Here is a 16340-nt window from a genome sequence, read left to right as displayed (position 1 = left end):
ATCAGTGCTGTGGAGGGATCAGTACTGTGGGGGGATGTTAGAGCTGTGGGGATCCATCTTAGAGGACAGGCATAGGGGCTGTGGAGTGGAGGGAAGCTCAGCAGACCAGGCGCTCATAGCAGAAGGGGGAAAGCCATGACAGTATGTTGTAGCTGGAGGCAGTTCTGTAGGTCAGTAGGACATCAGTACATCCATGGCAGGGAAAGGGTTCAAGTGCCATCTAGGGGCCATTTTTCAGTAACAACCTTTTTCATCATCTCAATGGCACACCCCATTTTAGGGCTGGACATGTTGGGTATCTATTGACTCGGCACAACCTCATCTTTTATACTTTACTAAACAATTGGTAAAATAAAGTATTTGGGTTCTCAAAAATTACATTTAGTGCATTTTGTACTGATGGAACTAATATCATGTGACATTAAAACATCAGAACTATCACCACTGTATTCTCCAGGGCCTCTGCTGTCATGAAATTTATGTTTGGGGGTTTAAATAATCTTGAGGCCCAAAATCTGCATTTTAATATGCATGCAAAAAAAATGCAAAACTAGCTCTGTCAGTGAAAAGGTCAATGTGAGCTAGATGGGATCACTCTGCTGGGGTCAGAGTGCGGGAGTGTGACCTCAGAGTGCGGGAGTATGACCTCAGGGTGCGGGAGTGTGACCTCAGAGTGTGGGAGTGTGAGCTCAGAGTGCGGGAGTGTGACCTCAGGGTGAGGGAGTATGACCTCAGGGTGAGGGAGTATGACCTCAGAGTGAGGGAGTGTGACCTCAGGGTGCGGGAGTGTGACCTCAGAGTGCGGGAGTGTGAGCTCAGAGTGCGGGAGTGTGACCTCAGGGTGAGGGAGTGTGACCTCAGAGTGCGGGAGTATGAGCTCAGAGTGCGGGAGTGTGACCTCAGAGTGCGGGAGTGTGACCTCAGGGTGAGGGAGTATGACCTCAGGGTGAGGGAGTATGACCTCAGAGTGAGGGAGTGTGACCTCAGAGTGCGGGAGTGTGAGCTCAGAGTGCGGGAGTGTGACCTCAGAGTGCGGGAGTATGACCTCAGAGTGTGGGAGTATGACCTCAGAGTGTGGGAGTGTGACCTCAGAGTGTGGGAGTGTGACCTCAGAGTGTGGGAGTGTGACCTCAGAGTGCGGGAGTGTGACCTCAGAGTGCGGGAGTATGACCTCAGGGATTACTATGGAGCCACGTCTGATGAAGGAAACCAAGGGCTCTATTTATAGAACATTCATTAAACCAATGAGACAATCATTCCTCCACCTGTGACACAGTAACACAGTGATTTCCTATGATCGCCGGCTCCATCTAGTGGCCATAATGAGGTGATTTTTCTGAAATATCTCCATCAGTAAAACTAGCCCAATATGATATTATGGCCACTAGATGGAGCCAATGATCATAAGAAATCAAATAGGGCCAAAACTCCTCCCAGCTGGAGAATGCCGGTCACATCCGTTCAACATTGTTCTCCATAGACCTTCAAGTGTTTGTGAAATCTCCCACCACAAAATGCACTCAGCCAATCACAGGGCAGGAATCCATTTTTATTCTTCTCTTGCTATCAATGACCAACCCAGTCCCACACTTCATCCATGTCTTTGGGGACCTCTGATCTCCTTATGAACTGTTTCTTCCATGATGAAGATCAGCCATGAGGTATACAGGTGAAACTCGAAAAATGAGAATATGGTGCAAAAGTTCATGTATTTCAGTGCAGCAACTTAAAAGGTGACACTAATATATGAGACTCATTACATGCAAAGCAAGATAGTTCAAGCCGTGATTTGTCATCATTGTGATGATTATGGCTTACAGCTCATGAAAACCCCAAATCCACAATCTCAGAAAATGAGAATATTCCATGCAATCAATAAAACACGGATTGTACATAGAACAATATCGCACCTCTGAAAAGTAGAAGCTGCATATGTACTCAGTACTTGGTTTGGGCCCCTTTTGCAGCAATTACTGCCTCAATGCGGTGTGGCATGGAAGCTATCAACCTGTGGCCCTGCTGAGGTGTTATGGAAGACCAGGATGCTTCAATAGCGGCCTTCAGCTCTTCTGCATTGTTCGGTCTCATGTCTCTCATCTTTCTCTTGGCAATGCCCCATAGATTCTCTATGGGGTTCAGGTCAGGCGAGTTTGCTGGCCAATCAAGCACAGTAATCCCACGGTCATTGGACCAGATTTTGGTGCTTTTGGCAGTGTGGGCGGTGCCAAGTCCTGCTGGAAAATGAAGTCAGCCTCCCCATAAAGCTCGTCTGTGGAAGGAAGCTTGAAGTGCTCCAAAATCTCCTGCTAGATGGCTGCATTGACCCTGGACTTAATAAAGCACAGTGGGCCAACACCAGCAGATGACATGGATCCCCAAATCAACACAGACTGTGGAAACTTCACACTGGACTTCAAGCATCTTGCAGTGTGTGCCTCTCCATTCTTCCTCCATACTCGGGGTCCTTGGGCCTCTCCATTCTTCCTCCATACTCGGGGTCCTTGGGCCTCTCCATTCTTCTTCCATACTCCGGGTCCTTGGACCTCTCCATTCTTCCTCCATACTCGGGGTCCTTGGGCCTCTCCATTCTTCCTCCATACTCGGGGTCCTTGGGCCTCTCCATTCTTCCTCCATACTCGGAGTCCTTGGGCCTCTCCATTCTTCCTCCATACTCGGGGTCCTTGGTTTCCAAATGACATGCAGAAGTTGCTCTCATCAGAAAAGAGGACTTTGGACCACTGAGCAGCAGACCAGGCCTGTTTTTCTTTAGCCCAGGTAAGACGCTTCTGACGTTGTTTGTTGTTCAGGAGCGGCTTGACAAGAGGAATATGACATTTGAAGCCCATGTCCAGGATCCGTCTGTGTGTGGTGGCTCTTGATGCACTGACTCCAGCCTCAGTCCACTCCTTGTGAAAGTCCCCAACACTTTTGAATGGTCATTTCCTGACAATCCTCTCCAGGCTGCGGTCATCCCTGCTGCTTGTGCACCTTTTTCTTCCACACTTTTCCCTTCCACATAACTTTCTATTAATGTGCTTTGATACAGCACTTTGGGAACATCCAACTTCTTCTGCAATTAACTTTTGAGGCTTTCCCTCCTTATGGAGGGTGTCAGTGATGGTGTCAGGTCAGCAGTCTTTCCCATGATTGGGATTCCTACTGAACCAGACTGAGAGACCATTTAAAGGCTCAGGAACCCTTTGCAGGTGTTATGGCTGAATGAGCTGATTAGAGTGGGACACTTTGAGCCGAGATTATTCCACCTTTTCACAATATTCTCATTTTCTGAGATTGTGGATTTGGGGTTTTCATGAGCTGTAAGCCATAATCATCACAATGATGACAAATCACGGCTTGAACTATCTTGCTTTGCATGGAATGAGTCTCATATATTAGTTTCACCTTTGTTGCATTACTGACATAAATGAACTTTTGCAACATATTCTAATTTTTCGAGTTTTACCTGTATCTGACGTGTATATCAAAGTGTGCTTCTTCCCCACATGAGAGCTGGGTTGTCCAGCAACATTCATCTAGAAGACATTTCCCACACTCAAGGCTCTACTACACCTCCAGGGTTGTGTGTGACCCCTGATGTACAGGAAGACAGCACTTTAGTGAGGAACATTTCCCTCATTCAGGACAGGAAAGTGACTACTCCCCTGTGTGAGATCTCTGATGTTCGGAGAGATTGGACCTCCATGAAAAACATTTCCCGCACTCAGGACAGGAATATGGCTTCTCCCCTGTGTGAGATCTCCGATGTTTGAGCAGACTGGACTTCTCTGAAAAACATTTCTCACACTCAGGACAGGAATATGGCTTCTCTCCCGTGTGAGATCTCTGATGTGTGAGCAGACTGGACTTCTGTGAAAAACATTTCCCACACTCAAGACAGGAATACGGCTTCTCCCCTGTGTGAGATCTCTGATGTGTGAGCAGACTGGACTTCTGTGAAAAACATTTCCCGCACTCAGAACAGGAATATGGTTTCTCCCCTGTGTGAGATCTCTGATGTTTGTGCAGACTGGACTTCTCTGAAAAACATTTCCCACACTCAGGACAGGAATACGGCTTCTCCCCTGTGTGAGATCTCTGATGTATGTGAAGACTGAACTTCATTGAAAAACATTTCCCGCATTCAGGACAGGAATATGGTTTCTCCCCAGTGTGAGATCTCTGATGTGTGTGCAGACTGGACATCTGTGAAAAACATTTCCCACACTCAGGACAGGAATATGACTTCTCCTTTGTGTGAGATCTCTGATGTGTGTGAAGACTGGACTTGTCTGAAAAACATTTCCCACACTCTGGACAGGAATATAGCTTCTCCCCCATGTGATATCTCTGATGTTTATAAAGTTGGTACATCCGTGAAAAACATTTACTGCACTCAGTACAAGAATATGGCTTCTCCCCCGTGTGAGATCTTTTATGCACATTAAGATTGAATTTAGAACAGAAATCCTTCCCGCACTCAGGACAGGAATACGGCTTCTCACCTGTATGAAATCGCTGATGTCTATAAAGATTGGACTTCTGTGAAAAACATTTCCCACACTCTGGACAGGAATACGGCTTCTCCCCCGTGTGAGATCTCTGATGTGTGTAAAGATGGGACTTCCTTGAAAAACATTTCCCGCACTCAGGACAGAAATACGGTTTCTCCCCCGTGTGAGATCTTTCATGCGCATTAAGATTGGATTTAGAATGGAACCTCTTCCCGCACTCAGTACAGGAGAAGTTCTTCTCTGTTGGAAGGCCGGCCCGGTCCTGCACAGTCTGAGGTTCCTCAGGATACGAGGAATCTAATGGTCCATCTACACTGGGTGGTGTCGGATGGACATTGGAGGGAGCCGGGTTTTCTCCTGGACTATACTGTGTGATGTCCTCATCTTCTGCTTTCCAGTCTGGAGACAAAGTGAGACAATCCTCGGAGGTTTTCCTCATCTCCCGGCCATGGACTAAAATACAAAGACAAAGAGGATTACTAGACAGGAGCTGATTGGTTCCCCCAAACCAGGACTCCACCCACATCAGGCAGCTTGGTCTCTGAGGAGCTTACAATTCCACCCTATCAATTTCTGTTTAAGGGTCCAAAGTTGGAGGATGTTATCACATTATTATCACCATGTAAAAGTCTGTGCTCCAATCACATCATCCGATATAAAATGTCCAGCTGGGAGGAAATGGGTGTGACAAAAGAGAATCCATATTATGTGTATATATAGCAGTGGGGGGGGGGGGGGGAGGGGGAGAGCAGGAGTCAGGAAAATGGAATATACAAGATAGAGTATATAGTGCAGGGGTCAGGAGTATGTAATGTACAAAATAGAGTATATAATGAAGGGGTCAGGAGTATGTAATGTACAACAGAGTATATAGTGCAGGGGTCAGGAGTATGTAATGTACAACATAGAGTATATAGTGCAGGGGTCAGGAGTATGTAATGTACAACATAGAGTACATGGGGTCAGGAGTATGTAATGTACAACATAGAGTACATAGTGCAGGGGTCAGGAGAATGTAATGTACAACATAGAGTATATAGTGCGGGGGTCAGGAGTATGTAATGTACAACATAGAGTATATAGTGCAGGGGTCAGGAGTATGGAATGTACAACATAGAGTATATAGTGCAGGGGTCAGGAGTATGGAATGTACAACATAGAGTATATAGTGCAGGGGTCAGGAGTATGTAATGTACAACATAGAGTACATGGGGTCAGGAGTATGTAATGTACAACATAGAGTACATAGTGCAGGGGTCAGGAGAATGTAATGTACAACATAGAGTATATAGTGCGGGGGTCAGGAGTATGTAATGTACAACATAGAGTATATAGTGCAGGGGTCAGGAGTATGGAATGTACAACATAGAGTATATAGTGCAGGGGTCAGGAGTATGGAATGTACAACATAGAGTATATAGTGCAGGGGTCAGGAGTATGGAATGTACAACATAGAGTATATAGTGCAGGGGTCAGGAGTATGTAATGTACAACATAGAGTATATAGTGCGGGGGTCAGGAGTATGTAATGTACAACATAGAGTATATAGTGCAGGGGTCAGGAGTATGTAATGTACAACATAGAGTATATAGTGCAGGGGTCAGGAGTATGGAATGTACAACATAGAGTATATAGTGCAGGGGTCAGGAGTATGTAATGTACAACAGAGTATATAGTGCAGGGGTCAGGAGTATGTAATGTACAACATAGAGTATATAGTGCAGGGGTCAGGGGAATGCAATGTACAACATAGAGTATATAGTGCAGGGGTCAGGACTATGGAATGTACAACATAGAGTATATAGTGCAGGGGTCAGGAGGATGTAATGTACAACATAGAGTATATAGTGCAGGGGTCAGGAGTATGTAATGTACAACATAGAGTATATAGTGCGGGGGTCAGGAGTATGTAATGTACAACATAGAGTATATAGTGCAGGGGTCAGGAGTATGGAATGTACAACATAGAGTATATAGTGCAGGGGTCAGGAGTATGTAATGTACAACAGAGTATATAGTGCAGGGGTCAGGAGTATGTAATGTACAACATAGAGTATATAGTGCAGGGGTCAGGGGAATGCAATGTACAACATAGAGTATATAGTGCAGGGGTCAGGAGTATGTTATGTGCAATGTAAATTATACAGTATAAGGGTCAGGACTCATAATATTGGTATTCAGTAATCAGTGGAAGCTTAAATGTTTACTGTAGACAAGTTGCAGAGATCCCACACCGCTGCCTCCCATCTCCTGAGACTGCACTCAGTGACTTGGGTCTGAGACACTACAGACATATCCCTCCACCCGGCACAGCCAGCAGACAACAAAAAGTAACCCTGGGAGACTTGCTCTGTCAGAGATCTTGCTACAACCAGGTATGGGGCCGAAGACCCAAAATACATGTCCCAGGTGCCTAGGTTAAAGCTAATGGTAAAAATCAAAATTTTGCAGCCAGCTGAACCCCATAATCTCCAAAAATCCAGTCTAGATACATAAATTGTGTCTTACATGCTGATATTTCTAAGTGTTTACTCTACTCTGGACCAATCAGTGAGCAGTATGGGTGGAGGAATGGATTTAGTGTTCATGACCCACCTGTGCTGATCTCTGTAGGAGTGTCCTCCTCTATAAATGTCCCCGTTATTCCATCCTCCTCCATAGACTGCTGATCATCCCTCACATACGCCTCTTCTTCTGCTTTCACCTCAAATTCTATATCGATTGGATCTCCACTCTAAATCAAGGAAATGAGAGAAAATATCATCTGTAAAATGTAAGATTTATGATTGTGACATCACACACAAAATCCACACATTGTCTCCACAAGTCCATGTTCTAGATGCTCCGTACAACCAACCTTGTAATGGGGAGGGATGGTGTGATCTTCCTGTGTGGAATACCAGGAATACAGAGGACGGGGACATCTCTCTGGTGGGTTCCTGGTATTAGGTGGCTCCATCATATCCTTGTGTCCTTCTGAAAACTCCTCCATCACTCCATACTCCTCATCCTCCTCTTTAACAACAATATTATCATCCCCGAGGATTCCACTCTGAATGCATAATACAAATCCTATCAATGGTAACAATGCAGATAATGTACAGATCCTAATGATACTATCAGTGATTGTTCCTCATCTACCTGATGATGGTGAGGGATGGTGTGACCTTCCTGTGTGGAATCCCGGGAATACAGAGGACGGGGACATCTCTCTGGTGGGTTCCTGTAGCTGGATGACTCCACCATGGTGTCCTGGTACAGATCTTTGCATTCTCTTAGAAGCTCTGACTCCTCCATCCCCCCATCCTCATCCTCATCCTCTTTTACTATTTCTTTAACCTCAACTTTAGAATCTCTCAGGTTTCCACTCTGAATATATAATAAAAATGACATCAATGCAGATAATGTACAGATTCTAATTATACTATCAGTGATTGGAGAATGTCCCAGAATTCCCGGCACCGCTCACCTCTCCTGTCAGCAGCTCCATCATCTTCTTGGTGACTTCTAGAATCTTCTGCATGTTGTGTCTCTCAGGGTTTAGGGAGTCACATGGAGGCACTGTGATGGTCATATGATCACCTGACTTCAGAAGAGGAAATCTCTGTATTGAGGAACCAATAGGAATATCATGTTAGAATCCCAGAATCCTCCTCACCTCTCCGGTCAGGTCTGTGTTTTATTAATAGAGATAAAAGTGATGTCATGTGACCTCCCAGAATCCTCCTCACCTCTCCGGTCAGCAGGTAGATGATCTCCAGGGTGAGGTTTAGTATCTTCTCAGTCATGTGACTCCGGTCCTCCTCCATCCTCATTGGTGCCATCATGTGATCTATACAGGTCTCCTTGTAGACGGATAACTTTGGGAAATGAAAGTAAGAATGATTTGGATGGTATTGGTCACACAATAATAGGATGTGGATGTGAGGGGGGAATAGGAGGGTTGCTGGACATTGAAGAACTACTCCCCCCATGGGAAGACATTTAGTTTGGGCTGTTTAGTGTTTACTACAATTTTGAGGTCCGGGGCCCCTTTTCTCTGTTGGGTTTGTTTGGTCTCTGAACTGGTTTTGATGAGTATTAGATCTGCAGACAAGGAATGATAAATCTGATCCTTCCTATGACTAGTCTGCTCTGAGGCAGTGCTGTGAGGTCAATGTCGGTTCATCATGCAGGGATGGTCACTTTACATCACCCGACGCCCGGGACATGTAGTTCTGGGGGCCGGGCAAGTATTGTTTTTATTATTTATCCCTGCTGAGGGCAAGCCACAGGGTTCTCCTTTCAGGTGCCAGCCTCTGCCACCCCGTGTGTGTGAGCCTCTCCTGTACCTACTATGCTTCCCCGGCTCTTCTTGCCCATTTGTGGGTGCAGTTCAGCGGGTGCCAGAGGGTAGAGGGGACAGATGTCAGGGCTCTGTCCTCAGCAGAGGTGTTAGGAGACCTGGCACCCCTGCCAATACCTTGCATGGCTGCAAAAGTTCACATCAGCTCAAATTTGGTGGCAAACGGTCTTTATAAGGAAGCCCTGCACTACTCTCAGGTTCTGATTGATCTCTGGCTCCCCAGTACCTTGTTCCAGTTCCACTGTGAACTGTGATTTCCTGTTCCTGTGCTACTGTGATCTGTGATTTCCTGTTACTGACTCGGCTTGCTCCTTGACCTGTCTTCTCTGCTTAAACCCTGACCTGACCTCGGCTGGCTAACGGATATTTTCTCTTTCTCTTTTGTGTATGACCTCAGCTTGGCTAATGGATATTCTCTCTTGCTCCTCTGTGTATGACCTCAGCTATCCCATCTGACTACGTCTCTTCTGATCTCCACCCGGTACTGGATCTTGGCTTTGAACCGGCTATCCAGTAATCCTGTTCCCCGGAAGGGCTTGCATACCTCGCACAGGCGCCACCTGTCTGCAGACCTCATCTCAGTGCATCAGCTGTGCTCCTGGGTGGACCACCAACAAGCACTCCTACAGGTGACCTGTGCCACTTTGGTCCTGACTCCTGCTGTCCCACTCTCAGGGGAGTCTCGAACTTAGTCACAAGCGAAGCCCTCTCTCCATTGGCGTCTCTCACCAGATACATGATAGTATCAACCAGCCATTATGTCTGAGGCCGAGAGAGGTGCTTCCGCATTAGAGGCCCTGTGCCAACAGATGACGGCACTTACGCAAGTGGTCAAGGATCTGCAGGAGGGATATTTTCAGCTGGAGTGACGTCTTCATTCGCTCACTACCACTGCACCTTCTGCAGACCAGAATCCATTGCCTAGTCCTATCTCTATAGTGGCACCAGCCAGTTCCCCTTCCACTGTTACACCCACTTTGGTACTACCCAGAGTTACCATTCCGGAATGCTTGCTGGGACCAATGTAAATTCTGAGCTTTCAAGAATGCTTGTGAGTTGTATTTTGCACTGCAACCCAGGACCTTCTCACTTGAGGCAGTTAAAGTGGGGTTCATCATTTCTCTCCTATCTGACAAACCTCAATCATGGGCACACAGCTTACTGGAACAAAAAGACCCAGCGCTGAACTCAGTGATCACATTCTTTGAAGCCATGGCAGCTCTTTATGATGACCCCCAGAGGACCTCTACTGCTGAATCCACCCTTCATGCTCTACAACAAGGCCGACGGGCTGTGGAGGACTACATTGTGAAATTCCGCAAATGGTCCACCAATACCGGGTGGAATGACGCAGCCCTGAAATACCAGTTCCATCTAGGTCTGTCTGAGTCCCTCAAGGATGAATTAGCTAGGGTGGAGGCTCCCTCCTCCTTGGAGAACCTTATTCAACCCGCTACCCAATTGGATTGACGGCTACGGGAGAGATGTTCTAAACATACCCAGACCTTTTGCCAAGGGTTCTGCCAAGGGTTCCAAGACCAGTGGATTCTGTCCCTATTTCTCTGCCTATCGGAAATCCTGAAGTAGAACCCATGCTAATTGGCCTTCTCCGACCTGCCTTATCTCCAGAGGAAAGATTACGCAGACGGCAAGGCAACCTATGCCTTTACTGCGGGGCTGTCACGGATCCACACCGCACGCACATGCCCACACACAGTGCAATTGCATACAGATTGGCAATGAACTTAAACCGAGCATATATAGACACTGTAATACAATAATCTCTCTGGAGATATGAGCCGGAGCTTAAATACCCAGAAGTCACTTATTAATTTTATGATTTAATATCCCAAAAGTGGGCAGTGCATAAAATATGTACAAAGTATAAAATGTTTCAGATAATACAGAACATACAAAAAGACACACAATTGGCTATTCACTATAACATTAAAGGGAATAAAAACAGAAATAAAACTTTTACCAAGAGTTATCCTGTGAATGTAGCAAGTCAGAGAAAATCTGCGATTCACCAGTCAAATAGAACCGGCTCCATACGAATCACACAGTCCATATCTCAAGGTCCTCAATTTATTGAAATATGGACGTAGGCTAGACATTAGCCCTTGGCCATTCACCCTTGGGGGGTGTTCCTGTACCAGCCCACAGGACATTCGGGGTACTGAAGTGCCTAAAGTCGATTGGACCAGGAATGGTTTGAATCACCAAGTCAGGGATAGAATTTCCAACACCAGCGCATCAATCCGATCGTGACAGTACCAATCTGTTCAGCTGTTGCAATCAGGCACCATATAACTGTTTTCTGTGTTTCTCTGGGATTCTACAGAGGCTACAAATACAGTTTTACATGCAGATTTTGCTTACAGTGTGTCCAATCAGAAGAAAGTATTTTTATCTCTCTGCAACTAATATTGAATCTTTTATGAGAGATGAAATATATTCCTCTGATCTGTGGATATAAATCACAGCTAGCAGACAAAGCGGAGCCCTCTCCTGGTCTCCTGTTTTTTCCCAAAGCCAAAATGGTTGGAGCTCTTCTTTTAGATTTCAAGAAGGTGGCAATCTCTGGCTACATAGGTGACAACGTTTTATTGACATCTAGGTGTCACCTCTAGCCTTTGAGCTGCTCTGTCCTTTTAGATGCTAATTGGTGAACATATGTCTCTGACTGAATACTGAACACTTATCTTTAATAACATGGACTGAAACTAAATATATAATGACATATTTCTACTGATCACATCTCAACTACTTGAATCTTACATTTATGTCACAGGGCCATGGGCCATTTCTTACACAACTGCCCAGTGCGACCAAGTAAGTCCAGCCAGCCTCATCCTTCATATATCCAGTTATCCGGATCCTTGACCACCTATGTCATTCTACCCATGTCATTACAGGTGGCTGGAAAGGAAGTCAAGTTGCGGGCAATCATTGATTCGGGAGCCTGTAGTTGTTTCTCGGACATCCACCTTGCCCAGAACCTAGTCCTAAAACACAAAGGCTTGATGTACTCCTAGCAGATAGCACCGCTCCTAGCTCAGGACCCATTACCCAAGAAACCATTCCCATCCTAGCCACAACTGACTCTGTCCATCAGGAATTCATCCGCTTCGACGTCCTGAGACCTCCCATGTTTCCAGCCATCCTAGGAATACCTTGGTTGCAAGCTCACAATCCTTAAATCAACTGGCTCAAGAAAGAAGTCACCTCCACATCAAATTACTGCCTTCAGCACTGCAGCACTTGCACACCCACCAATTTCCCTGTGTGCCTCTCAGTTCAGCCTACATCAGATGCCAGTCAATCTGTTCCCCCTGCCTACCACCATTTCCTTGATGTATTTGATAAAGGGAAAGCTGACACTTTACCATCTCATCGATCACATGATTGCCCTATTGAGCTGCTTCCAGGGGCAGAAATACCATTTGGGCAAATCTTCCTACTATCCGAAACAGAACTGAAAGCTCTCCAGCAATATATTGACGAGAACCTTGCCAAAGGATTCATCCGTCCCTCTTCCTCACCTGCCAGGGCAGGTATTTTTTTCATTGAAAAAAAGGACCAGTCTCTCCGTCTCTGTACCGATTATAGGAAACTCAACAAGACCACCATTAAAAATTGGTACCCACCCCCTCTTGTTCCTGAGTCATTTCAGAGGTTTTGGACAGCCCGAGTGTTCAGCAAGCTAGATTTATGAGGAGCCTACAATTTAGTCAGATTAGGGAGGGCAATGGGTGGAAGACCAGTTTCAGAACACGCTTTGGGCACTTTGAGTACCTAGTGATGTCGTTTGGATTGTGCAACACCCTTGCAACATTCCAACACTTTATGGAAGATATCTTCAGGGAATACCTCAATCTCTTCTTGATCGCCTACCTGGACGATATCCTGATTTTCTCCAACTCATTGGAACTCCACTGAGACCATGTTAAAAGGGTACTGACTACACGGAGGATGCATGGTCTGTATGCTAAGGTGGGAAAGTGCGAATTCGAGAAGCAGTCCATCCAGGTCCTTGGGCTCATAATCTCTACTGAAGGAATCTCTATGGATCCTCAGAAAATCTAAGCCATATTGGATTGGCTTACACCTAGTGACAAAAAAGTGGTCCAAAGATTTATGGGCTTTGCCAACATTTATCGGAAGTTCATCAAGGGCTTCTCAACCATTATAGCCCCCATTACCCAACTCACTCGCCAGCATGCATGTTTTCTCTGGAGCCAGGAAGCACAGACAGCCTTTGAGCAGCTAAAAAAGCAGTTCACTTCTGCTCCTGTATTACAACACCCAGAGCCAACACTTCCCTTCATCCTGGAGGTGGACGCATCAGAGGTGGCTACAGGAGCCAAGGCCCAAAAGCTCTGCTCCATCCGGTAGCTTTTTGCTTTAATAAACTAAGCCAAGCTGAAAGACACTACAACGTAGGCAACAGGGAACGTTTGGCGATCAAAATGGCATTCAAAGAATGGAGGTACCTTTTGGAAGGAGCTAGTCACTCAATCATGATCTTCACAAATCATAATTATCTAGAATATTTAAGATCTGCCAAGCGCCTAAGATTACAGCAAGCTAGATGGGCCCTATATTTCTCCAGGTTCAATTTTCACATCACCTACCACTTCCTGATACCATCCTGTCGGCCCAACATTTTTTGTTGATCCAGCCCAGTCTGAAGCTTTTGATTGAACAGGCATCTGCAGAACTTGTTAAGAAGGCAGGATGGCTTTCTGTGGTACCAGGATAAGATCTTTGCACCCCATGAGGTAAGATCCCAAGTTTTCAAGACATTCCATGACCATCAACTGGCTGGTCACTTTGGAGCCCAAAAAAAAATGGATCTGATCCAGCAATCGTTTTGGTGGCCCAACTTAAGTCAGGACTGCAGAACTTATGTAAAATCCTGCACAGTATGTCTACGTAGCAAGGGAGACAAAGCCAAGGCATGGGGGTTGCTGAGGCCCCTATCCATTCCTAATCGTCCCTGGGAAATGATCGCAATGGACTTTATTGTAGACTTGCCATCTTCTGAGGGGTTTACTACCATCCTAGTAGTGATATATTGGCTATCCAAGATGACCCCTTTTCTGCCAATGATAGGAACTCCTTTGGTGCCTGAGATGGCACATATCTTTATTAAGGAAATCGTTAGGCTACACGAACTGCCCAGCAATATCGTATCTGACCGAGGGGTTCAATTTACCTCCAGGTTCTGGAGAGCCTTATGTAAAACTCTGAAAGTTGAACTCTGCCTATCATTGGCCTACCACCCTCAAAGTAATGGGCAAACAAACTGAACAAACTAACCAAACGTTGGAACAATATCTACAATGTTTCTCCGCCTTTTCCCAGGATGATTGGACATCTCTACTCCCATTAGCATAATTTGCATACAATAATTCCGTACATTTCGCTACGAATCAGTCACAATTTTGGGCCAATTACAGATTCCACCCTTCTTGCCTGCTGGATACCATACTCAAAACCTCGGTACCTGCAGTTCATGACAGAATCCGCAGGATACAGGACAACTATTGAGCGCTCCAGGAATCCGTACAAACATTGCAAACTGACTACAAAAGATACTATGACAAGAAATGGAGGGGAAATCCTTCTCTGCAGGTTGGAGACCAGGCTTGGTTATCAACAGCCAACCTAAAACTTCCTTGCCCATCGCGGAAGTTGAGACCAAGATACATTGGGCCCTTTCAGATCCAATGAGTAATCAATCCAGTGGCACATGAGCTATCTCTTCCCGAATCATATGGGATTCACCCAGTCTTCCATGTTTTTCTGCTCAAGCCAGCAGTTCATGATCCATTTCCGGGAAGAGTGGAACCTCCTCCGCCACCAATAACAGTTGGGGAGGATGCAGAATACGAGATAGAATCAATCCTGGACTGCAAGAAGTGAGGAAGGCAGATCCAGTACTTGATCAAATGGAAGGGGTACTCTCCTGAAGAAAGCTCCTGGGAACCAAAAGACAACATACTGTACATGCCCCCAGACTTCTCCAGGAGTTCTACTCCAAATATCCAGACAAGATGGCTCAAGTTGGCATCCGGAGGCTGCCCTTTAGGGGGGGCACTGTCAGGGCTCTGTCCTTGGCAGAGGTGTTAGGCGACCTGACACCCCTGCCAGTACCTTGCATGGCCGCAGAAGTTCACATCGGCTCAAATTTGGCAGCAAATAGACTTTATAAGGAAGCCCTGCACTACTCTCTGGCTCCCCAGTACCTTGTTCCTGTACTACTGTGATCTGTGATTTCCTGTTACTGACTCGGCTTGCTCCTGGACCTGTCTTCTCTGCTTAAACCCTGACCTGACCTCGGCTTGGCTAATGGATATTCTCTCTTGCTCCTCTGTGTATGACCTTGGCTATCACATCTGACTATGTCTGTTCTGATCTCCACCTGGTACGGAACCTTGGCTTTGAACCGGCTATCCAGTAATCCTCTGTTCCCCGGAAGGGCTTCCATACCTCACACAGGTGCCACCTGTCTGCATCTCAGTGCATCAGCTGTGCTCCTGAGTGGACCACCAACAAGCACTCCTACAGGCAACCTGTGCCACTTTGGTCCTGACTCCTGCTGTCCCACTCTCAGGGGAGTCTGGAACTTAGCTGCAAGGGAAGCCCTCTCTCCATTGGCCTCTCACACCAGGTAAGTGACAACGGAGGAGAGCGGACATGTTCACTCCCTTCTTGTCCTGACCCAGAAGTGACGTTATGACAGATTTCCCGACCATCGAGGCCAGCAAAGAATGTAATGCGGTGCGATGTGCTCTACATTACATTCAGTGGAGTACAGGGGAGACATTGTGGGTCTTTTAGACCCTGGATGTCTCAATAAAGAGAACCTGTCATCAAAAGTCATCTCATAGAGGACTTTGTCCCCTTAAGTAAAATGTGTTTTTTTTTAATTGTAAAGAATGAAAGTTACACCCAAGTACATAACTTCTTCCCTTAAAAATTTTTGAGGCTCCCCACCCCCACATATATGCACACCCAAATGTAAGAGCACACGCTGGAGCACCTACACGTGATAACATTGATTGTGATACACGTTACATATCGCCGGTCACACCAGAATGAGAGGATAATTCTAGGAGCAGACCTCCTCCGTACTCTATACTGATGACCTAGAAGGGGCTATAAATGTGTCCCCTATAGATAATACCGGGGACTAAAGGTTGTCACCATTTCAGCACACACAACTTAAGGTTTGACATGTTGGATATCTATTTACTCGCTGCAACCTCGGCTTTTATATTTTTACACATAAATGGGTCATTTATTGCTTTTTGTGCCCTGAAATTAACTTAAGTGTATTTTTTACTGAAATTTAGCATTTCCTAGACTTTGTGATAATATTTTGTGACATAAAAAATTGGAACTGCCGCTATTTATTCTCTAAAGTCTCTACTTTCAGAAAATCGATATTTTGGGGGTTTTGTGTCATCTTCAG

The sequence above is a fragment of the Staurois parvus genome, unplaced genomic scaffold (assembly GCF_062004578.1).
Source record: "Staurois parvus isolate SC_StPar_1 unplaced genomic scaffold, SC_StPar_1.0 ptg000582l, whole genome shotgun sequence".
Classification (NCBI taxonomy): Eukaryota; Metazoa; Chordata; class Amphibia; order Anura; family Ranidae; genus Staurois; species Staurois parvus.
The sequence above is the reverse complement of the archived record's forward strand: the minus strand, read 5'-3'. Positions refer to the sequence as shown.